This window comes from Puma concolor, chromosome C1 (assembly GCF_028749965.1).
Source record: "Puma concolor isolate L17-30 chromosome C1, mPumCon1.1.hap2, whole genome shotgun sequence".
Lineage (NCBI taxonomy): Eukaryota > Metazoa > Chordata > Mammalia > Carnivora > Felidae > Puma > Puma concolor.
The window spans coordinates 152891402-152915459 of record NC_141674.1 but is presented as its reverse complement, the minus strand read 5'-3'; the positions used below and the strand labels follow the sequence as shown (position 1 = coordinate 152915459).

The following is a 24058-nucleotide window of genomic DNA, read 5'->3' as shown; positions in this document are numbered from 1 at the left end:
CTGTATCTCTACAGTATGCTTGTGGTACCTTTAAATGTAACTTAAGTGGTTGATTTTTAGTAAATTAAATGATTTGGATAAAAATGAAATGTTTCTATCTAAGCCTAGAAAATAGAAATAGGATGCAGATACTCATTTCATTTGCAAAATTCTGTAATATGCTTTTGAGGTAGAATTAGTTGATGGGTGTCAAAAATACATTAATATTGTGATATCAAGAAGAAAGAAGCTTTCCTATTTGTAAACTTGGCGAGCTCCAAAGAAGATAAATAAGTTGATACGGCAAACCTTTGCCAGTACAGCCAATAAATAGGAGTCATAAAATAAAAGCCATATGTATATATATGACTTTTAATAAACTATGTATACAGTTTATTAACATCATTATAATAACACAGATAAACAAATAGAGTAGTGTTAAATTATCCAGTAAGTTAATAAGGGCTCTGAGGATCATTGCAGGGAGAGATTGTAGACATTTGCTGCAGCCGATTTTTGCGGCTTTCTTCTAGCCATATTGAGTCAGATCACCGAAGTATAGACACTTTTCCTGCTGTTAAATTTCTAAGCCTGCCTATTACCCTCAACCAAGAGTCCATTTTCCCAGAGTACTCCAGGTACTTTTTTTGTTTAGTTTCGTGAGAAGAAGAGTCATGGAGAAGACCTAATAAAACTAGTATTCTCACAGTGTTTCCAATGCCCGCATCCCCCCTCCCCCTCCATGTGCCTGGGGACTATAATTTACTAGCCTGGACTCTGATACTTAACAGCGTCCTGCCTGCTGCTGTGGGCTTCCACCTCTTTCCTTGCTGATGTACTTAGAAAAGCATCAGCCTCTTTGCCTTAATATAACTCTAGTGCTGATTGCAGATGGTGGGTGAAACCTTTGTCTATCAGGAGACTAGGAATAGATCAGGAAACTCAGCACAACTCTGAATTAAGTAACCTTTCAGCTGTGGGAAACTTGAATCACTCTACCAACCTTGCACACTATTCTTAACTGTTTCTTTGTCAGTGTTTTTGTTACATGGAAAAGGATAAGACTGCTTTCTCTCTCTCTCTCAGTCTCTCTCCCTCAATTCCCTCCCTTCTCTCTCTCTCTCAGTCTCTGTCTCAATCCCCTCTCTTCTCTCTCAGTCAATCTCTCTCTCAGTCCCTTCCCTTCTGTCTCTTTCAGTCTCTCTCTTTCTCTCATTCTGTTATCCTAGTAGAAGAAAAAACAAGAAGTATACTGAAATCCATTGATTTTGTGTGGGACTTGTCCCATTACCTCAACATTTACAAGGCTTTCAACAAGTCTCGGAAAGTTAACTCGTTGTTTGTAATGGGTTGTCTTAGAATCCTGGAACTAGGAGTGTGATCTGTGACAGGAAGAGAAAGGAGCCCTAACAGGAATAACAAGTGTGCTGATTCTTAATTAAATGGAAAAGAAGCTATTAACAATGAGGGTTTAAATTTCAAAAATTAAAATTAAAATTCTTTGCTACTTCTATAATATGAAAAAATGGCTAAGCCACAATTTAGGGTAAAAAATGTATAGATTTTATGTGACAAATACCTACAGTTAACCATTTTTGACATAGAGACATGCCAAAACCATGAGACCTAAGTCACTTAATGACTCACTGAGAGTTAGTTGTCCAGCTGCTTCCCAGTAGCTGCATGTGGGTTAGTTAGTTAGTTAGTTAGTTGCAGCACTGTGAAGATTGGCTTTTTTTTTCATGCCATCCATGGTTTCTCTCTTGCTTATCATGTCTTCCACAAAATATATGTAGCTGTTTAGTTCTGGGGGAAAAATCACTTTTGTAAACGTGGAAGTCTGAAATAGGAACAGTTAGAAGTGACTAGAGGTCATTCATTCATTTCAATAAATAACCATTGAGCTCTTGTTATATGTTTGTAACATGCTGGATATGGTTATAAGGTCTGTCAAGACCCATGTGATCGAGGACCCTTGCTTTGTGGAAATCATAGCCGGGTGTGAGAAGCCAGACCAAAAATTAACAACACAAATCAGTGTGTAATTTCAGATAATGTCATGGAGCTAATAAATTGGGTAATATAGAAGGAAAATAAGCTTGTTGGGAGAGGTGGTTTGGTTGTTTGAGGAGAGGATGATAGTCTGAGCCCTAAAGCTCTTCAGCCTTGACTGAAGAGCTGGGGGAAATGTATTCAAAGGAGAGGGACCAGCACAAGCCTATGGGTGGGAGTTGGGGTTGGGCATGTTCTTGCAACAGAAAACTTACTGAGACTGAAATAACTACTGGGCATGGGAATGGCTGAGATGAGGTCAAATGGTAGGCAAGGACCAGACGGTGGCCCATAGAGGTTGGGGTCGGGAGTTTGAATTTGATTATTGGTTGATTGTGAAGCCATTGAAGGGCTTTAACAATGTGCTGTGCTTCACATATTTAAAAAGTCACTCTGGCAAATGTGTAAGGAAAGTAGGTTTTAGGGAGGGAAGAGTAGAAGTGGAACTATAACCGTTATCAAGGCTACGGAGTAATAGTAATGGAAATGGGGATCAATGGATGGATTCAGTATATGTATTTTTTTAAATATAACCTGGAAGTTACGGGTTGTTGATAGATTAGACAGATAACTTTGTGCTGATCATTCGGGTGCTAGGGAAGGAATAAAAATGGACTGTATAGTGTTTGCCTTGAGCACGAGGAAGGCTAGAGAATACAGCTTTCCATTTGTCTTCCTTTGCTATTTTTTAGGAGAAAAGTCCTGGGATATGCTTCTCTGTCACTTTCCAGTCCATGTGAGATTAGGCACTGCTCCATCAAGAGCCTTGCCACTCTAGTCTGTCTCCTGTGTTACAGCCCCAAGATGAAGTCTAGGCATTTCCTGGGTTTGTCGATCCAACTGAAGTTTTTAAAATATTTACCCTAGGGGCGCCTCGGTGGCTCAGTCGGTTGAGCGTCCGACTTCGGCTCAAGTCATGATCTCACGGCTCATGAGTTCAAGCCCCACATCGGGCTCTGTTTTGACAGCTCAGAGCTTGGAGTCTGCTTCAGATTCTGTGTCCCTCTCTCGCTGTGCTCCTCCCTCACTCATGCTCTGTCTCTCTTTCTCTCAAGAATAAATAAAACATTAAAAAAATTTTTTTTTAATATTTACCCTACCTCTTTCCTATTTGCAGTATTAGCACTTGCCAGAGCTTCAGGAGGTACCACTCTCCCCTACTCCAATGCACTAGGATAAATGTCTAGTACAAGATGTCTGTTTTCTTGCCACACTGTGGTTGGGAACTTTTGAAATCTCTTTGATGTAGATAGGACAAAATTATTTTTAAGTGCATTTCTACATGAAAGAGCTTTTCTCCCGTTGCCTCCATGTTCCATAGTTGAATATTTCCTTTCCCTCTTCTACCTCCAGTTTCCATTCAGAGCCCATCTGGGGTTTTATCACTGCACTAATGCCTCCTGCATTGAATAAGCCAATCTAGCTTTCCTCATCACATGCATGTTTTTCCTGTTTATTTTGCATTTTATTTCTCTCCATTCTTTCCTCAATGTATTAGTTCTTGCCTTAATGTACAGATACTTTAACAACAATATAACGCATGTTTAATGGATTGTGTGTGCCCACAGATATACAGGGGTAATAACAGCAATGATATTTTATACCTTATCCTTCCTTGTTACCTTTTGTTTCAAAAGCCCCCCTACTGTGAAATCTGAAGATGTAGTTTCTTCTCATGTTAAATTCATGGCTTTAAAACTTATTTTATCAGTGGAACTGTCCCTCAGGAAGAATCCTATGTGAAGCCCCAACACCCTGTATGTGAAAGAGACAAGAGGAGGGCTACTCCTCTAAAAGAGGAAGATGAGCCACCCTTCCCGTCTCTTCTGTGGACCCTGTGATTATGCTTGAGACATTTATCCATATGAAGTCTTGTGCTCTACAAAATTCAGTCTGAAACCTCAGGGCTAAAAAAATTATCCTAGATCTATTTTCTTTAAAATGTCGTATTTGGGAGTTTTTCTGCTTATTCTACTTGTCATGATTATAAGTCACTAGTGCTGCTGCTAATGAATGTCCCACATGCACACATACACACACATATGTACACCACATACACATAAACATGTTCACACACATACACACACCTCTTAATTCTAGGACATATATCCAAGATATCAAGAAGAATATCCTGTTCTCTGCTTCACGATAAACATTGAAGAGATCACCTTCTTCAGAAGTAGAGTTTTATTTAATAATAATGAGGCCAGATTTCTGGACCCTTCCCACCACTTTCCTGATTCATGCAGTTTAAGGCCTCCCCTGGGAATCGTTTGACCCAGAAAGCTGTCGGGTGTCCTGGCCACATTATCATTCTCCACCCAGCATTCTTGTTTCATTTACTTCTTTATCAGCCTTGTGAGGTAAACAGAGATGAAATCTTACTACAGGTTGAAGCATGAAGAACTGAGACCACATTTAATGAGCCAAATTAACTCTCCAGATTATTTTTTAAATATTTATTTATTTTGAGAGAGAGAGAGAGAGAGAGAGAGAGAGAGAGAGAATGAGCAGGGTGGGGCAGAGAGAGAGAGGGAGAGAGAGAATCCTAAGCAGGCTCTGAACTGACAGTGCAGAGCCCAACGCAGGGCTCAATCTCATAAACTGTGAGATCATGAACTGAGCTGAGATCAAGAGTCAGTTACTCAGCTGACTGAGCTACCCAGGCACCCGTCTCTGTATTATTTACTCATGAAATTGTGACTGGGGTCATACAGGGTGTCAGAAAAATTGTGTGATTTATCACGTTGGGTCCTAGTGTACAAGCTTTATTCCCTGATATAGTAATCCAGGTGTAATAAATTTATTATACATATCTCAATCTGACAAACACTCAATTTTTGTTCTTAGGAGGTGTATAGAAAAGACCATAGTAGTAGTACTATATTAATTAATTAATTAATTAATTAATTAATTAAGGGTACAAAATTCATAAACATTACATAAACATAAACATTCATTGAACATTCATATTCAATATGGTAATGAAGCTACCAGGATCTATATCAAACAAGCCTCTTTGTTTGATATACTTATTGGGTGAATAAACCATAAAAATGTATTGACTTTTTTTAAGAAAAAAAAAATAACTAAATTTAGATTGGTGCTATTTCTTCATTTTTGCCTCTAACTTTTCTTCCAAAAGGCATTTATCATAATTTGGGCAACATTCAGAGATAAGGTTAGGAATTGACTCGTCATTACTAATGGCCTCTTTTCATATGCTACAGTGTTCAGCTGTGTACATTCTGTGGTCTTTTAATAGCTCCTAAAGGTGCAGGAACAGTGGGAGGAAGAAGGGACAGTTTGCCAGTGGCACCCTTGCTGCTGTTCCATAGCATGACTGGTTTTCTTATCTTGGCAGAAATTACAGATGTAGAGCAGGGAAATGGGCTTTTTAGTATATGCAGCAGAATTTTTATGTATCTCAGCTGTGCTATCTTGTATTGTTATATATTCTGGCTCATCTTGTGTTCTTAGGGTGTGAAAAAACATAAAGACATATCTAAATGAATTTGCCTCTTATGGAGACAAAGACAAGGCAAATAAAAGGTAACATATATTGTGGTAAGAAGCATATGTTTGAATACTCCATAGGTACCATTCACTGGATGGTAAGGTAAGGTTAGGAATGGAGTGGTCATTACTAATGCTTCTTTTCATATGCTACAGTATTTAGTTGTATATATTCTGTGGTCTTTTAATAGCTCCTAAGGTGCAGGAACACTAGGAGGAAGAAGGGACCATTCACTGCAGTGCCAAAAGGGCTATACTTTTTTATTTGCTACTCATCATACATGCTAATGTTTTCTCTGGACGAAGTTGGGGAAAGGGAACAATATAAACCAAAATAGACTCACAAGCACACAGAGAGGGTATGGGTGACATAGCATACATGTGTGTATAACTAAACATATTTTTGCAGCTGCTTCTACTATCTTGTACTTAAAAAAATTCTAAGTGCTGTAAGGACAAAGGCTTCATGATAAAGTCGATATTAAAAACAATAGAAACAATTTTTTAACATGGAGTCTGTATTAGTTTTCTCATGTCAGGCTTATGAAATTCTGGGAAGTTATAAGTACATGTCATATAGAGTAAAGGAGGTAAACAAATGTAAGTAAAGGCAACCTTGTTACATGATATTCCAACAGTTTTGTTTGGGTTTTACACTTCAATGACAATTTCCCAGAAAAATTGTATCTGGACCTTAAGTATCTCTCAACCAAAAAACTGATGTAGTCAAAGTGAAGCCCATTCAGATTTCCCTGTTAGGACTGGCAGATGACTCATAAATGCGAAGTAAATAGCATAATAAAAAAGCAGAAATTTAAGTACATGAATTACAAGAAAAAATTGTAGCTACACACAACAGTTTCATATATGTGAGTTCATTTCATGCCAACTATTAGTTTTGCTTGCAAGTAACATTTAGGCAATTTGAGATAGAAGAGTGTGAAGCTACTTCTTCCATTGGAAAAATGTGCGTATACCTTGAGTCAGTGTTTACACGGGACATGCAATCTTGACTGAATGTGGTTGTGATGACAATGGAAGGATGCATAAGTATAGCTGACTCCATAAATGAAGTTGATACAAATGTTTCTTATTTTTATCTTAAAATTTTAATGGGTTTTTAAGACATGGTAAAAATTATTTGTATTAAGAAATCCACATGTATCACTCTATTTCTAATTTCAAATTCACTTGCAACTTTCATATTGATTTCAAAGCCCACCTTCTCTTTCTAGGGGGAAAAAAGAAAACAGAATAAAAAGCCGTTATCATTACATCAGTTTTTCACATCATCAGATATTCAGGAATTTCAAAACACGTTAAATTTAGTGGCTTCACAATGGAGTACTACATGGCAATGAGAAAGAATGAAATATGGCCCTTTGTAGCAACGTGGATGGAACTGGAGAGTGTGATGCTAAGTGAAATAAGCCATACAGAGAAAGACAGATACCATATGTTTTCACTCTTATGTGGATCCTGAGAAACTTAACAGAAACCCAGGGGGGAGGGGAAGGAAAAAAAAAAGAGGTTAGAGAGGGAGGGAGCCAAAGCATAAGAGACTCTTAAAAACTGAGAACAAACTGAGGGTTGATGGGGGGTGGCAGGGAGGGGAGGGTAGGTGATGGGCCTTGAAGAGGGCATCTTTTGGGATGAGCACTGGGTGTTGTATGGAAACCAATTTGACAATAAATTTCATATATTAAAAAAAATTTAGTGGCTTCAAAGAAAAACCATTTATTCACTCATAATTCTGCAATTTGGGCCCAACTCAGCAGGCCAGGTTTTTGGCTGGACTCACCAGGCATCCCTCACAGAGTTACAGTCATCAGATCAACTGACAAGGCAGGACATCTCTGATGGCTCCAAGTCTGAGGCCTAACAGGCCCGAGGCCTCAGCTGGGATGACTGGACCTTTCTCTTCGTGTGGTCCTTCCTGCCAAGCTCCTTGAGGGCCTGGTGCTCTCGAAGTTTCCAAAAGGAAAAACAGAAGTTAAAAAGCCTTTCTTTTCAAGGCAAGTTGCAAGGCCACGCCAGCTTCAAGGGATGAGGAAAGACCCTGCACCCCTTGTTGGGCAAACGGGGGAATCACCTTGCAAATGGGCACACAAATGAGGACAGGAGGAATTTAGAGCCACATTTTTCAATCTACCACAATCATCGAATTAAAAAGGAATAAAGCTTGGATGAAATTACAGTAATCCAATCATGAATGCATAGGAAGACAATCCTGAAAAATGAAAACTTTATTTGAAAACAGAAGCTTTTACTGTGTAAAAGATCTATTTTCATTTCTGATCAACTTTTTAAACTATTCCATGATTCTGGAATAGAGTTCTGGGGCTTTATGAATTCACACATTTGTTACATTTTGCTAAAATACATACAGTTCCTTTCTTTTAAAGAAGTATAAATAAGGCTTGTCGACATAAACAATTCAAACAGAATTCTAACTTGCTTAAGACTAATCTAACAACATTTCTGAGAATCTTGCTTTAAGTTTGGGTTAGTGAGATATGGCACGGAAAATTGTTTATTGCTTGATCTTTCATCAAGTTGTGTCTTTTTCATTTCATCATTCATCTAGTTGTGTCCATTTATATTAGATAGAGACTATTATTCAGTTATATATTAGAGGATATTTTAGAAATGCTTTATTGATCAAACGATCAATTTAATTTTGATTTTTTTCCAAAATCTAAGAATTATTAGAATAAAAATACGTAATGAGATGAATCCAAGTTTGGAAAAAGTGGGGTCTTAGATATATTATGTTTTTAAAAGCTGTATATGTTTCATTTTACTATATTTTATGAAGCAGAGATAATTACTCAATCGATGCTTTATGCACAGAAATTTACTAACCATGGAGCAGAAGTGAGACTATGAGCTATAATGATGAAGCTCACAGCACATCTCTTTCTACAAAGCACTTTCACAGTCATTCATATTCTCAAGAAATCCTACAGGGCTCAAAGAGACAGCTAGAGCCCTTATTTAACAGATCAAGCAACAGGTGACGAATTAGGGAAAATGAGTTGCCCAGAACTAAACCAAAAATTTTAATGGGACAGAATTGGGACCCAACCTTGGCCTCGTGCTCATCCTATTTCTTCTTTCTTTCTATTTGGAGCAAATTGAAAACATAATTGGTGGGCAAAAGCTTAATATTGCAATAATACCTATTCATCAGTTCATAAGCACTGAAAAATGCAGAGGCTCTGATATAACACCATGTGACCTTAAGATCTAAATTTCACAGCTATATAGGTTTTTCATGAGGCAAGGTCGGTAAAGACCAAAGGACAAGTTCTAACGCGTGGTAGCTTCTCAGATACCTTCACTCCCACCTTTAATAGCTCCAGGATTTAGAACACAAGACCAACTCTGACTGCTTTGTAACTAGCTCCTTTTGGCATTTCAGGAGCTAAAAAGGTGGTATCTGGCTTTCACATATATTAGATCTTGGCTCATTTCTCAAACTAGGGGCTGAGGCTCTTGAAAGTTCAAAAGCATAATCTTGTGGATTAGCGAATGCTCAAGAGTTAGTTTAACCATCCTGAAATTGCTAATAAGAAACCAATGAAGATGGGCTTAGTGTGTACGTGATATTTCCCATGAAAACTAAAAGATTTTACATTGTGCTGTGTGAAAGGTTTTACAGAATGTAAAGTAAATCATTGCACAGCATACTGTAATAGAGGCCTATCCACTTGGATCTAAAATTCTGAATGCAATCAGTTCTGAGCTAAAAGAAAATAATAATGTGAATGCTATTGACCCATTTGGTAGCAAACTTGACTTGTATGGACATGAGGCTCTTTATAGTTTTTATGTATTTTACTGTGAATGTGTGTATGTATTTGTAAATTATAAGGCAAAGATATTAATATGCTTGCTTATTGGGTACTGTCCTTTTCTAAAACATGAAAGATTTTGAATTCTGAGATAGTTCTTGCTCTGTGGTTTCAAAGGACAGATTGCAGAACCATACAGATATGATACTGCAAAGGAATCTGTGTCAAGATGGCGAGTATGCGATTCTTTATTTTTAATGGCAGCTTTATTGAGACATTACTGTCCTATTCTTACTGCTGATGTTTGTTTCAGCAAAGCCACACCAGCCATCATATTACTGGTATTTGTTTTGAGGGATGGCATTGTTTATGTTGTTTCATTTGTGTTAAAGGGTAAATGCATTTTAGTTGTAAATATGTTAAGAATTGTGGACACTTGAAATTAATTTTGAGTTTTGGGGCACCTGAGTGGCTCAGTCGGTTAAGCATCTGACTTTGGCTCGGGTCATGATCTCATGTTTGTGAATACGAGCCCCGCATCAGGCTCTGTGCTGACAGCTCAGAGCAAGCCTGCTTCAGAGTCTGTGTCTCCCTCTCTCTTTATCCCTTTCTCACTCATGCTCTGTCTTTCCCTCTCTCAAAAATAAACATTTTTTTACAAAGAAATTAATTTTGAATTTTATGTTTTTAAAAGTTTTCCATACTGTTATAATAAAATTATTTTAGGTCCACTAGAAAGTTCACAGGATTTTTTTTCTTTGCTTGTTTAAAAAGAAGTATATTAATCATATTCAAAAAACCTCATTCAACATTGTACTTAGTAACTAGAACAAGTATAACAAGATGATAGCTTAGAGTGACTTTTCACCTTTTTAAGCTTTATACACTAGCAAAATTACTCTGGGGAAAATGTAGCTATATCCTAAAATATGACTGTGATATTTTGCTAGTATCAGGAGAAACAGTTTTTATTGCTTATAACATAGTATGGAAGTACATCTGAATTTATTCCCTCATAGAAAGCATGATGAAACTCCCAGCCTCTTTACTCTAAGAAGTCTGTCTTCTCTTTGCATCAGACAAATATCCAGCCTATCTTTGCTACTAACCATCTGGTCATCTACCTGAAGCATCTGTAGATTCTGGGAAATGAAAATTTCTCTAAATATATACTAACTAATTATAAACGATTTATAGCAATTAGTCAATCAGGCTTATTTAAATAGGTAGGTTGCTTTGAAACTTCAAAAATACAATCAGGGATGCAATTTTGAGATTTAGCATTTACCGCAGAAGTTGTCTCTATTGCCCATGCCAAAAATAGGTAATAAATATATCACTCTTAAGCAACTAAAATGTAGCATTTAAAATGTTCCTCAGTGTGGAGTGATTTATGAGCAAGTAATTATAGCAAACTTGCATTGAGTTATTGTTGGTGTTACTTTCTCCGTACAGGTGTCACCTACTGTTATCCAAGGTAATAATCAGAGAACAATGTCATTCAGTCTCTTGGATCTGAAGACTAAAATGAGGTTTTGAGAGGCCTCGTGTGTGAGGTTGTGCTCGATCACCCCGCTACGCAGTGTCTGAGTCAGGCCCTTCACTTTGAGTTCAATATAACAGTTTTGTTATCATTTGGAATGCAGTACACCAAATATAAAGAGGAAGTGATAGTATCTTTCCCCAAAGCATGCACATGGACGGTCTCAAGAGCGCTGAGGCAGCTGTGGGGTCTAGGGACAAAGAATGTGACTCAACCAGACTCCCTACGGCAGGTCTGGCTTTAAAGCTGAGTCACTGAGGAGCACCTTGGTGGCTCAGTCCGTTGAGCATCCGACTCTTGATTTTGGTTGAGGTCATGCTTCTGGGGTGGTGGGATTGAACCCCATGTCGAGCTCCCAAACTGAGCATGGAGCCTGCTTGGGATTCTCTCTCTCTCTACCCGCCCCCCCACCCACAACTCCCTCTCTCCCACTCTCTAAATAAATAAATATTTTTTAAAAAATGAGTCACTGAAAATTAGATTGCAAGTTGCTGTGTGTCTGTGGACTTGTCCCACCAGCAAAAGGGCAGAAAGTCTCAACCAAATTGAAATAGGGGAGTTTCTCTAAGGAAGCTTCCTATCAGTCTTAAAGTGATTATTTTCTGTTTTATCCCTACTAATCTTTACTAAAGAGTTAAATGCTAAAGTGTCATACTGTATAGAAGAGTTTGAGGTAATGCTTCTCAGGTTCATTATTTTAATAAGGGACTCCAGAAGACCTTTCTCAATCTTAAAAAAGAATGACAGGTTGTTTGGGGCAGCCAATGTCAGCCTAACATCCTCTCAGACCAAACCACGTGGGCAGCTATTTGTGAAGCCAAATGGAGTCTTACGTCCTCTCCAGGCAGAGATTATCTTGACCTTTCAGAATCACCTTTCTCATAAATCTCTAACTGCAAAGGGCATGAGTGTGCAGCCATGCCTATCCAGCCTTGTTTAAACAGCCCTTCAGTTTATCCAGCCCATTTTGCTTTGCAAGCTGTCTTGTACGTGGAGACCTCCCCATTCCTTCCGTCAGACACTGTGCTTGTCATCTTCAAATGAGAAACATAAAGGGAGCAAGAGAGAGGCCAACTCAGCAGATCACCCTTCCACAAAGAGGGTCTCATCCCTGCTTTTCGTTTCTCAGGTCAGATGGGTCCCTTTGTAGTCAAGACATTTGAAGCATCTCTCTGGAGTATACTGCGGTTTTCTTAATTGTAAATCAAACCAAATTCTAGTCAGTTAAGGTACATGACATTACTCCTGGCATTTGGTATTAAAATTTCCCCAATAATTACAAATAATACTCAAAATAAATATTAATTTTCAATCAGCCTATGACCTAACAAGATACCAGTAGGTAAAATTAAGAGCATCTTGAGAAAAAAAATATATATTCAAATATACTTGAGAAAAAAACCCTAAAGAGTTGCCATAAAACAAAAAGTAATTTTCCGTGGTTAGAAAGGACAAGCAAGGGATATGACCTGCAATGACTCTTCTTATAATAAGGCAGAGAGTAAGCACTCCCTCCAAAAGAAGGTGCCCCAAATACCTTGGTAATGGATACAATAAAACGATGATTCTATTTTTGCTAAGCTGTTATAGTAGTGATTGCTGTATTGTTCAGTCATTCATATATTTCATGCCTTTCTGAAAATAGCTTACCATTGTTGTTTGATTTATTAAACAGTATTTATGGGTACAAAAAAAGCAATTAACAAGGTAAGTTATGCAGTAGGCCATGCGTGTATTGGATTTTTTTTTTTAAATAAGTTTTAACATTTGGGTTCATTTTGTCTATTGACTTGAATCTGTCATAAAGAGCCCTATCATTTGAAATCAAAACGGAAGTTCTTCTTCTTGTAAATTAGAAAAACATCCAGGAACTTACTAAATTTCACTTGGCTGAAGCCTGCCACCATTATCCATCATGTTCACTCCAAATTCTTTACAATTTTCAATTTTCCCCCAATTTTAATTATAATAAAGCAGTGTCCATAAACATTCCATGGCTCTCATTGGACACAGCCAATAAAAAAAGAAATTCTACCATTTTTCAAAAATCTTTGTTAGTCTCACCTTCTTTCTCTGTAAGAATATCACCCAGGCCTATTAACATCCTGAGATCATTTCTATATAAGAACCTTAGGAGCTTCCCCACCTGCTCCTCAGCACCTACAGGAGTATTCTGCTTGAGGCTACGCTCTTTGCATTCTACCCCTAACCAAGCATTCCTCTCACATTCTGTTGCCACTCTTTTAAAAGCCATTCTCCAGTGTCATTCTGATGGTGTCATGGTTGTCTCTTCTCCTAGCAGCACCTCTTTCTCTCATCCAAGTAATTCACTGGCCTTCAGGACACATGATATTCATAGAGGGGACCTCCTTTCTACAGCAACACATGACAGTTCTTGTATTGAAAAATTGAATTAAGTTGCAAAGATAAAACTTAAGTGAATTAAATAGACTTGAAAGAAATAGATTGGCCTAGGATGGCAGGACCGGAAGGGGATACTTTAGTACTGGACCCCCTCCCCTTTGAAGGCTTTCCTGCTTAGACTCTTATAATGAGCCCAAGTTTCACTTTTTTAGGGTGATAGCTCTGTCCGGGTTTTGGATTTATTTATACCCATTTTTATTTTTGAAAAAAATCACTCTTATGAAATATATCTTCCTGAAGAATGGAAACTGAGTCTTAATCAATCCTTGTAGGTACTTGGTAAATGTGTTTGTGTGTGTGTGTATGTGTGTGTCTGAAAACCAGCTTATACCAGTGTTGGACATTGACAGTGAACCATAAATAAACAAGTTAGCACTGCCAGAGGACAAGAGTTCAGTTATAACTTAGAAACACTTTCCTGGCTTTGAGCTATGATGCCTTATGACACAAGCCAGGAAAGCTCACAGAGTTGCATTATCTGAATACTTTTAAGAGAACAGCCTGGGGTACATGTGACCTGAACTATAGTCAAGCCTGCTTTGAATGAAGGTAGGGAACTACTACATGAAATGACACCAGCTCTTCCTGAGGTTGTTATATATATATATAGTGGGAAGGCTTACACATGTTTCATATATGCCCACTACGTGCCGGGTGAGCTGAACAGGGGCTGTTCGTCTGCCAATGTCCCTCAACTTGCTCCCCAACTGTTTTCACTGCATCGAGGACAAGAAGCCCTACAGGTTTCTGTGCTGAAACCAATAATGTCAGACACTTGGGAGATTAAAGCCTCTCCAAGCTGCTCACTGAAGCAGAGGAAAACAGAACTTTCATGTTGACGCAGCAGAGGAACAGGAAGGACATGACTGCTTTGGAAATGTGACGGCACTGATTCTTTCCAAACACATCCATCAGCCAAGAAATACTGCATCTCCCTCTACAGGAAGGAAAGTTGAATGAACCCGCCCTTCCACTGATGTTCTCTATGTCCCAGGAAGGGGTAAAGAGTGGCGCAAGCCCACAAAGGAGCCAGGTGACCAGTTGAGTGTGAGTCTTGATCATTAGAGTGGTGAGCTTCCCACTAGGAAGCAATGAAGTCTCCCTTCTGGCCCTTTTCCCTCTCAGGCAGCACAAATAAGAAATGCCTTGGCTGGCTCTCTGCTTGAATAATTTATATGACCCTTAAGGATTCACACAGCCCTCCTAAGCCTCATAAATGACCCCAGGAAAAATCTGACATATATTTTTCTCCATGCTATCGCTAGGTTTCACTAATAAATAGGATTCTCCTATTACCCAATCAGTCCAAGGATAGGTATTTCAGTAGACAAGAAGACATAACATAAAATTCATTATCTTGCCACACATAAAAATCTCATGAACCTGAATGAAGACTTAATGTTTGATTTTAGTAGAACTGAAAATAATAATTTGGTTATAATAATAATTTGGTAATTTGAAAATAATAATTTAGTGCAACTGAAAATCATAATTTGATCTTCCCATGAGATCATACTCATAGGAAGTCTGTTTTTCCAGTGAGAGCAAAGATGCTTATCAAGGGAAATAGGTCCCACCTTCACACCTTGGAATCACTCTTCTCTTCCCCATCCGTAAATGTGTCTGTTCCAACCCACGGTCCCTATGTCAGAAACTAAACTGCATGATCTCCCCAGGTGCTGCCTTCAGAGCTGGTCCAGAACAAACCCCTGAAGTAGTCAAAATACTTCAGTTTCTTCTTTCATTGTCATTTAACCAAGCTTCAGCCCTGACTTCCTGAGGTCTTAGGTGCAGTGCCCTACCTTGTCTGCCATACTTGCTTACTGAATTGACTTTCAGATACCGGCAAAAACCCAAATCTGGGGATCAGAGTACTTGGTTGTGTCACTTACTGATTTGTCATATATTAGACATGTCCTCAACCTCTGTGAATTGGGAGTAATAATACCTACTTTACAGGGGCAAGATGAAGACTTCTAATGTATATGTGGAAATACATTACATTTCCACATATAAGCTTCTGAAAGCTTAGAATATAAAATAAATATAAAGATTTAAGTACCTTGAAGTAACTTATGTCGAATGTCTGGCTCAGTAGATAATCATATGCTAAAAACCTTATTGTTTAATGCATGTTACGCCCATTTTTCCCCCTTTGCTATTTCCCAGCTATTGTTGAAGGACCCACTGTTTTCCAAACATCGCACACGTGCACACACACACACAAACACACACAGCGCTCGAAAGCTCTCTCTCACTTCTTTGATTTGTGAAATTCTTCTATCCAGAGACAAATCATTGCAGTCCAAATCATAGATAATGAATATTCCCAGGGCAGGGTTGCTTAACAACTGAATTTCTTCCCACTAAGTTATCAATAATGAAAAACAGATGCCTTATGAGAATCAGTTCTCAAAGAAAGGCCTAAAGGGATAAGGGGTGCAGAGTAGGCCCTGGGCAAGAGAGTAAAAATCATGCTCTCCTTCTTGATAATTTTGTGAAAATATAACCCACCCTTTTAAAATATGTTTCAGCTTTTTGTTCTGGTCTTCTCTCAATCTTTTTTTTAAATTTTTTTAATGTTTTATTTATTTTTGACAGAGAGAGGGACAGAGCATGAGCAGGGGAGGGGCAGAGAGAGAGGGAGACACAGAATCTGAAGCAGTCTCCAGGCTCTGAGCTGTCGGCACAGAGCCTGACACGGGGCTCAGACTCACAGACCACGAGATCATGACTGAGCCGAAGTCGGATGCTCAACCGACTGAGCCACCCAGGCACCCCTGGTCTGCTCTCAATCTTGATCCCACATAAATGCTCGTGGATAATCTGAGTCAGCAGCAAATAAATCAGTGAAAAAGACTGGGGAGGAGACTATCCAATGAGTGGCATGCTTTAGAGATGCTATCCGAACGCCTTTTGTGGAATATGACCTGAATCACTGCAGGCACATTGACCTAGGGTATGTACTGCAGCATAGGGGCTTGTGTATTCCTTGTCTCAATATGCCATTCCAGAGGGCATGGAATCCTAGCAGAAAAATCATAGATTAGGCAGACTTGGAATCATAACTCAACCACTTAGGAGCTCTCTGACCTTGCGCAGGCGACAATATGGTTAGGCTCTGTCTCTTCAGTTGTGAAATGGAAATAGCAATGCCTGTGTAGAAAGAACCTGACATTGGTAATATAAATACATAAAGTCTTTTTTTTTCATTGATTTAATGAGAAACTTACAGAAAATTGTAGAAGTCAAGTCTTCTAGATAAAACTGTGCTATCTTAATGAGGCTAAGGCTATTCCACTGTGTGGAGAAAAAACAATGAAGAATTTTGTGTTGTTATAGTGTTTTGCAGTTTATAAAATAGTCTCCCTACAACTCTTTCTCATCTAAGTTAATATAACTCTGTGAGGAAAGGAACAGGTTATATTTTCTTACCTTTTTTACAGAAGTAACTGAAATTAGGTTACATGCATTGGCTAAAATTTCAGGAAAACTTGTATTAATAGGGAAGCTGGGTCCAAAACCCCAAGCTCAAGACCTTTGACCCAAGATCCACCATTCTTTTTGCCGTTGGAGACAGGTTTCCAGAGAAGTTTCCAGAGCAGCAAACTTTATTTCTTCAGTTTCCTTAATATAGTGACTTTCACTGCTCTCTTCTTTACCTTTGGAATTAAAGATATTAATATAATTGTATATGGCCTTAAGTGAGGGAACATGAAGACAGAAACTGAAGGAATAGTAGGTAAAGATAAAATGAAGGAGTGTTGTTTGCTGCTCTAAGAAACAGATTCCATTAAAGAAATAGGTTCCATTTCAAGTAGTTCCCTGACTCCCTAAATCTTGGTGAGTTAGAATTGGAAGACATTTCATCTCCTTCTTTCTCACTATCCCCAAGCTCCCAATTTCCCAGAAAGCGAAAATGAAAGCCAGAGTGGTTACATAACTCGAGTAAAGTTGCAAAGAAGATAACAGAGCAACAAGTTTTCTTGTCTTTGCCTCAAGAACTCCTAATCCTTAACCTCAAATATTGCCAGAGAAAAAAAGTATAAAAAACTTAGTAAAGTCACAGGGAGAATTCCATGAGAGAATTTAAATTCTTCACATCAATTAAGGGGGAAAAAAAAAACCCAGTGACTTGGTGTACAGCCATGATCTCTTTTTATGCAAAAAAAAAAAAAAAAAAAAAAAAAATTGATGTTGCTATTAGAAAAATGCACTTTTGCCAATTTCAGACATCCTTCAAAACTGATGGCTTCAATTTTAGAATTAAATCCAAATTGTGTGATTCACAGAGTTGTTTACGCATGGTGAAACCCCATTTCCTACGAGTGAGTCAGCCATCTGAAAGATTGTTCATAATGCTTCAAGCATTGCAAACATAGTTGTTTGGTTTAAATTAATTTTACAGTTCTGTGGCCAACTAAGAAAGCCCATTGTAAAATATCTCTGTGAGCTAGGTTTGGAATTTCTTAACTAAAGTAGTGATTTTGTTTGTTTAAAGTTTGTGTGCGTGTGTGTACATGTGCATATGCATTCATTTAGTTTAGTATTATTTGTCATGGTTCAAGTCACATAATTTCCAAGGTAAATTATTGTATTCCTATACTATTTCACAAATAAGTGCTGCTGTTGACAAAAGAAAGTATGTGAAAATGCCATTGGGATGTGGTCAGTGTAGTTACATGCAGAAGAAAATGGCAGATACTAGTGGCCAGAACCTGAAGTTTTATCTATTTCCTGGGAAAATCAGTCATTTGGGTGCCAGCTGTAGCTGCTCGTGCTAGGAGAAAGTCTGGCCCCAAATAGACTATCACGTGCAGGATGCATGGTTGTAGACAAGAGCTGGCTGGCCGGGACATCACTGGGCATCGGGAGATCCAACAGAGGTTGAGAGGGTCACTCCACAGGCATCACAGGACAGTGTCAGGAATTCTAGACAGGTAGGTGGGCTGTCCCAGGCAAATCTGTCTACAAATAGCAAAGGTCCAGACAATAGACAGAGGCAGAATTCCCCATGGGAGACTATCCTAGCTGAGTAGAGACCGAAGCAAGTTACAAAGGCTGGGATTCAGACAAGAAAGCAAGAGTAGAGTAAATATGGAAGGGAGCCAGGGTTGAGGAATAAGGCAGAAAGCCAGCTATTCTACTGATCTTCAAGGTCAGTAGCAAACTAGCAGCAGGTGTGATTTGATCCTCTGTCCCCAAATAGAAGGCTTTACATGCTCTAAACCCTCCCACGCACGGTCAGATTCCCAGCTCTGGATCCTGGACTAAGCCTGCTTGCCAAGTGACTTAGCTGGAGAGGAGGGGCCTGAGCCTGTGCAGAGGCGATGCGTGATATGAACAGTAAATTTTGCCAATAATTGAAAAATCAAGGAAGTGAAAGTTTCAAGTGCCTAAAACTTCCACTGATGTTTGATATTGTATGCCAAGGAGAGCTCATACATTATTTACCATTCTCATCTACTGAACATTTAGCTTTCTACATGAAAAAAAAATATTTGATCAAGAGAAGAAACAATAGTTAATGTTTTACTTTTGTAAACCAAGTCTAATAATACCATATAGAGGAAAGAACATAGAACTTAGTCTCCAAAGAGCACGCTTCGGGTCATGGACCCGCAGGGCCTGGCTGCAGTATCTTAGCCACGACACACGTTTGTTTTCATCATGTGCACGCTGGCGGGATGACTTTACAGGTTCATTTCAGCTCTAGCTTTCCATACTTTCTTCCAAAACAATCAGGGATAAGCATCACTGAAGTATCCAGTGGTTTTTCTTTTAGATAGTTCACATGGCACTCATATGGTGACATAAATTTTTAAATGAAAACCAAGAGTTCTTTGCCCTCGGTAGCTTCTGAAAGTCATTGCAATCTATTAAGTAAATAGCTTACGTTTCAAGTGCATTTATACAACTGTATTAAGAGACCATAATAAAGGAATATTACAGCTCTATTAAGCCGATTCTCTTAACATGTATGTGATTGAGCTTTTGTTCCTCTACTTTTGTTTTACAAAGAGAAGAAATTGAGACTTAAGAAGAAACAAAACAAAACAAAACAAAAAAAACTATGCTGAAGTTATATAAAGACCATGAAAGCCCTGAAATAATGAGCTGAGACAGGTTCTTTCTTTCAACTTGAAGAATGACTAATGAAAAGTGGGAAACACAGCCCATGCGCTCTCAAGTAGCCACATGTGTATTGTATTAAACATTCACATTTATTAATCCTCAGTGTATTTAGTTTGTAACATCCAATAAAAATATAAATATTCACACCACAGAGATGAAAAAATGCACCTGGTCTTTTGAGACTTGTTCAATGGATAGTGAATTCTGTGATTGAAGATAATTAATTACCAATATTTAAGAATAATTTCAACTTCTTAAAAAACATTTTACCTGCTTAAGAGTGAGGTGTGATGATAATGTGAATAAATGAAGAATTGTGATTCACAAACATGCTTATTCTGCTTTTTAAATAACATATCCGTAATTTATAACAACCCATCTTCCCAGGAATTTGTTCCCAGGGAATATGTACAGCAACATACTTGCATGTGTTTTAAACGATGATACCAATATCTCTTTGCATTTTCCTTAAAAAGTTGAAACATAGAAGCTGCCTGCCAATTAAACATATAGAAATATTCCTATAAAACACTCAAGTAATTTTAGTGAGCATGGTAACATGTTGAATAATTCCGCCAAAGTAGGACAAAGAATGATTTCGCTAGTCTTGATTCAGATTTAATACAATGCAAACAAAAAATAAAAGGCACCAGAAATATTTTATTTAGTGAGTGGACTGAAGAAAATAATTTCATTTACTGATATTTTAAAATAATAAGCATTTTATAACAATTCTGTGACCAAATAGTAAGTAAAATTTTTATAAATTCGAGCAACATAATTGTATAGTTGGCTGTTTTCTAAGTTACTTCAGGTGAAATCTACACCTGATTTGTTCCTATACTTAATTGTTATTAACAGTACCTTCATGAAATTGAAACATTCATTCATTCTGGTGTTTATTTCTTCTGGAAATGTTTATTTAGCTCCTCTTTTTCAAGCACTGGGAGACTGGATCTTGCCCCAATAATTAGAGGAAAGAGCTATTACTCCTACCCATAAGGGTCTCTCACCCAGTCATGGATTAATGTCAGAATTCCTCTAGCCTCCATCACAATAGCCCTTTGACCTTTCTGTATATGATACCATTTAAGATACTTAATTTATATAGTTTTTCCCCTACCATTTCACAGTGTTTCTTGAAGGGATTAGTTTCAGGGTTTATTGAGGTCTAATCTGAAAATTATTAGCCTGTATTTGTATTTTCAGAACATAAAGTTATGGATAATTTTTAAATTATAGCTGTATTTATGCCATATGTGCAATATCTGAGAAAAAATATAAAGATATTTTAAGGAATCAAAAAAGATATTTTTAATAAAAGATAAGCATCTTCTATGCTATTTGAGTTCTATTTACATTTAATTCTATTTACAATAATTTTCATTAAAATTCCTAAAAATTACATTTCTCTCACTACTTTCTCACTAGAATTCTTTCTTTTACACATTTCTTATATATCTTTAGATTTTCTTTTTATCTCTGCTCTCCCAAGCTCTGACTTCATTCTTTGATCTACAGAATACCTAAAATATTGACTCTGTTCATTATGCAACCCCACAATAAATTTTGAACAAAGAAAAAATGCTTATTAAAATGCCACTAAACTTGGCTTCATTATACCATTTTTGTTATTTACCTAACTAGAAATAGAAATTATACAAAGTATTTAATTTAACATCTTAAACGTTTTAGAATAATGACTCTGTTTCATATGTGTGTTTGTATTATCCAAATCATTCTTTTTATTTTTTCATTTGAAAATTATTTATTGAGATCTTACTGTGTACCAGACACTATTCTAACCAGTGAATAAAATAGTAAAAGTACCCTCTAAAGTTTTTTTTCTAGAGAAAAGAGATCAACAATAACAATAAATAGACAATAACTGAGTAAGGAGTTAATCACCATTAAACCACCCTTACAAAAAATGTTAAAGGGACTTTCTTAAACTGCAAAGAAAGGGTGCTATTTGGTAATAAGAAAACTTATGAAAGAATAAACCTCACGGAAAGGTAAATATGTAGTAAAGGTAGTGGATTAACCACTTAAAAATGCTGGTGTGAAGGTTAAAGGACATAAGTAGTAAAAGGACTATGATTACAGTATTAGTTATGGAACATACAAATAAAACATGACATCAAAAACATAAGATGGGCAAGAATAAAAATACTGAGCTTTAGAATGGAATCAAACTTAAGTTGTTATCAACTTAAAATAGATAGTTTTAGATATAAGTTGTTATATGTAAGCCTTATGGTAACCACAAAGCAAAAACACATAGCAAATACACAAAAAATAAAGAGAAAAATCGAGAAAATATAAATATGCCACTAAAGAAAGTCATCAAACCACAAAGCAAGAGAGCAAGAGAAGAAGAAATGAAGACAGGAACTGCAAAAAATAAAGCCAGTAAACATTTAACAAAATAGCAATAAGTATGTACCTATCAGTATTTACTTAAAAACTAGATGGACTAAATTCTCCAATCAAAAGACAAAGTGGCTGAATGGATTAAAACAAACAAACAAACAAGACCCATCTATATGCTGCCTACAAAAGAGTCACTTTAGGTGTAAAGACACATATAGTCTGAAAATGAAGAGATGGAAAAAGAAATTCCATGCAAATGGAAACCAAAGAAAACTGGATTGGCTATACTAATATCAGACAAAATATATCTTAAAACAAAGGTTGTAATAAGAGATGTTGGTGGGTGTTACATAATGATAAATGGGTCATACCAACAAGAGGGTGTAACATTTGTAAATATTTATGCACCCAAAAAAGCACCCAATTAAATACATAAAATATTAATAGACCTAAAGGGAGAAATAGACAGCAATACAATAATATGAGGGGATTGTAATATCCCACTTCCATCAACGGACAGATCATCCAGACAGAAAATCAATGAGGAAACATTGGCCTTAAATGACACATTAGACCAGCTGGATTTAACAGATATATGCAGAACATTCCATCCAAAAGCAACAGAATACACATTCTCTCAAGTGCATATGGAACATTTTCTAGGATAGATGATACATTAGGTCATTAAAAACAGTCTTAAAAAATTAAAGAGGATTGAAATATCAAGTACCTTTTCTCACCACAAAGCTAGTAAATAATTACATGAAGAAAGCTGGAAAATTTGACAGATGTGCAGAAGATAAATAACATGCTACTAAAATAAATGGGTCAAAGAAAAAATCAAAAGAAAAATTTAAAAATACCTTGAGACAAGTAAAAATGGAATATAACAGCAAAATTTGTGGGATGCAGCAAAAGCAGTTCTGAGAAGGAAGTTCATAGCAATAAATGCTGACCTCAAGAAACAAGAAAAGTCTCAAATAAACAACCTAACTTTACACCTCAAGGAACAAGAAAAAGAACAAATAAAGCCCAAAGTTAATAGAAGGAATGAAATAACAAAGGTTAGAGCAGAAATATGAAATAGAGACTAAAAAGACAATAGAGAAGATCGATGAAAGGAAGGGCTTGTTCTTTGAACAAATAAACAAAATTGACAAACTTTTAGCTAAATTCACCAAACAAAAAAGAGAGAAGGCTCAGACAAATGAAATCAGACATGAAAGACCAGATGTTACAACTGTTACTACAGGAATACAAAGAATCAAAGAGACTATTATGAACATTTATACACTAACTAAAAGAAATGGGCAAATTCCTGAGAACATCCAATATTCCAAGACTGACTCAGGAAGAAATAGGTTATTTGAACAGAACAAATACTATTAAGGATAATGAATCAGTAACCAAAAACCTCCCAACACTAACAAAAAAATTCAGGACCCGACGATTTCACTGGTGAAGTCTACCAAACATTCAAAGGAGAACTAACACCAATCCTCAAATTCTTCCAAAGAATTGAAGAGTTCATGAGGCCAGCACTATACTGACACCAAAATCAGACAAAGATACTACAAGAAAATAAAATCATAGGCCAATATCCCAGATGAGTATTGGTGCAATAATCCTTAGAAAAATATTAGCAAACAGAATTCAACAAAAATTTAAAAGTATCCTGTACCATGATTAAGTGGGACTTATTTTAATAATGAGAATTAACATCCACAAATTAATCAATGTAATATACTACATTAACAAAATGAGTAAAAATAATATGATCATCTCAATAGATGCAGAAGAAGCATTTGACAAAATCTAATACTCATTTATAATAAAAACTTTCAACAAAGTGGGTATAGATGGTACATACCTCAACATAATAAAGCCCATTCATGACAAGCCCATACCTAACATCATACTCAATGGTGAAAAACTAAAGCCTTTACTTTAAAATCTGAAACAAGACAAGGATACCCACTCTCACCAATCCTGTTCAAATAGTATTGGAAGTCCTAGACAGAGCAATTAGTTAAGAAAAAGAAACAAAGGTCTCCAAATTGGAAATGAAGAAATAAAACTCTCACTATTTGCAGATGACATGATATATATGGAAAATACTAAAGACTCCATCAAAAAACTATTGGGAAAAATAATCAAAATTAATCAAATTGCAGCATACAAAATCAATATACAAAGATATGTTGCATATATATTAATAACAAATTATCAGAAATAGAAA

The 24058-nt window shown here is 36.9% G+C and overlaps 1 protein-coding gene across 7 annotated transcripts in view; it reads left to right on the top strand.

The window, feature by feature from the left end:
* KCNH7 (potassium voltage-gated channel subfamily H member 7) overlaps window positions 1-24058 on the top strand; it is a 480526-nt gene that overhangs the window by 261184 nt on the left and 195284 nt on the right. The gene's annotated exons all lie outside the window — the stretch shown is intronic.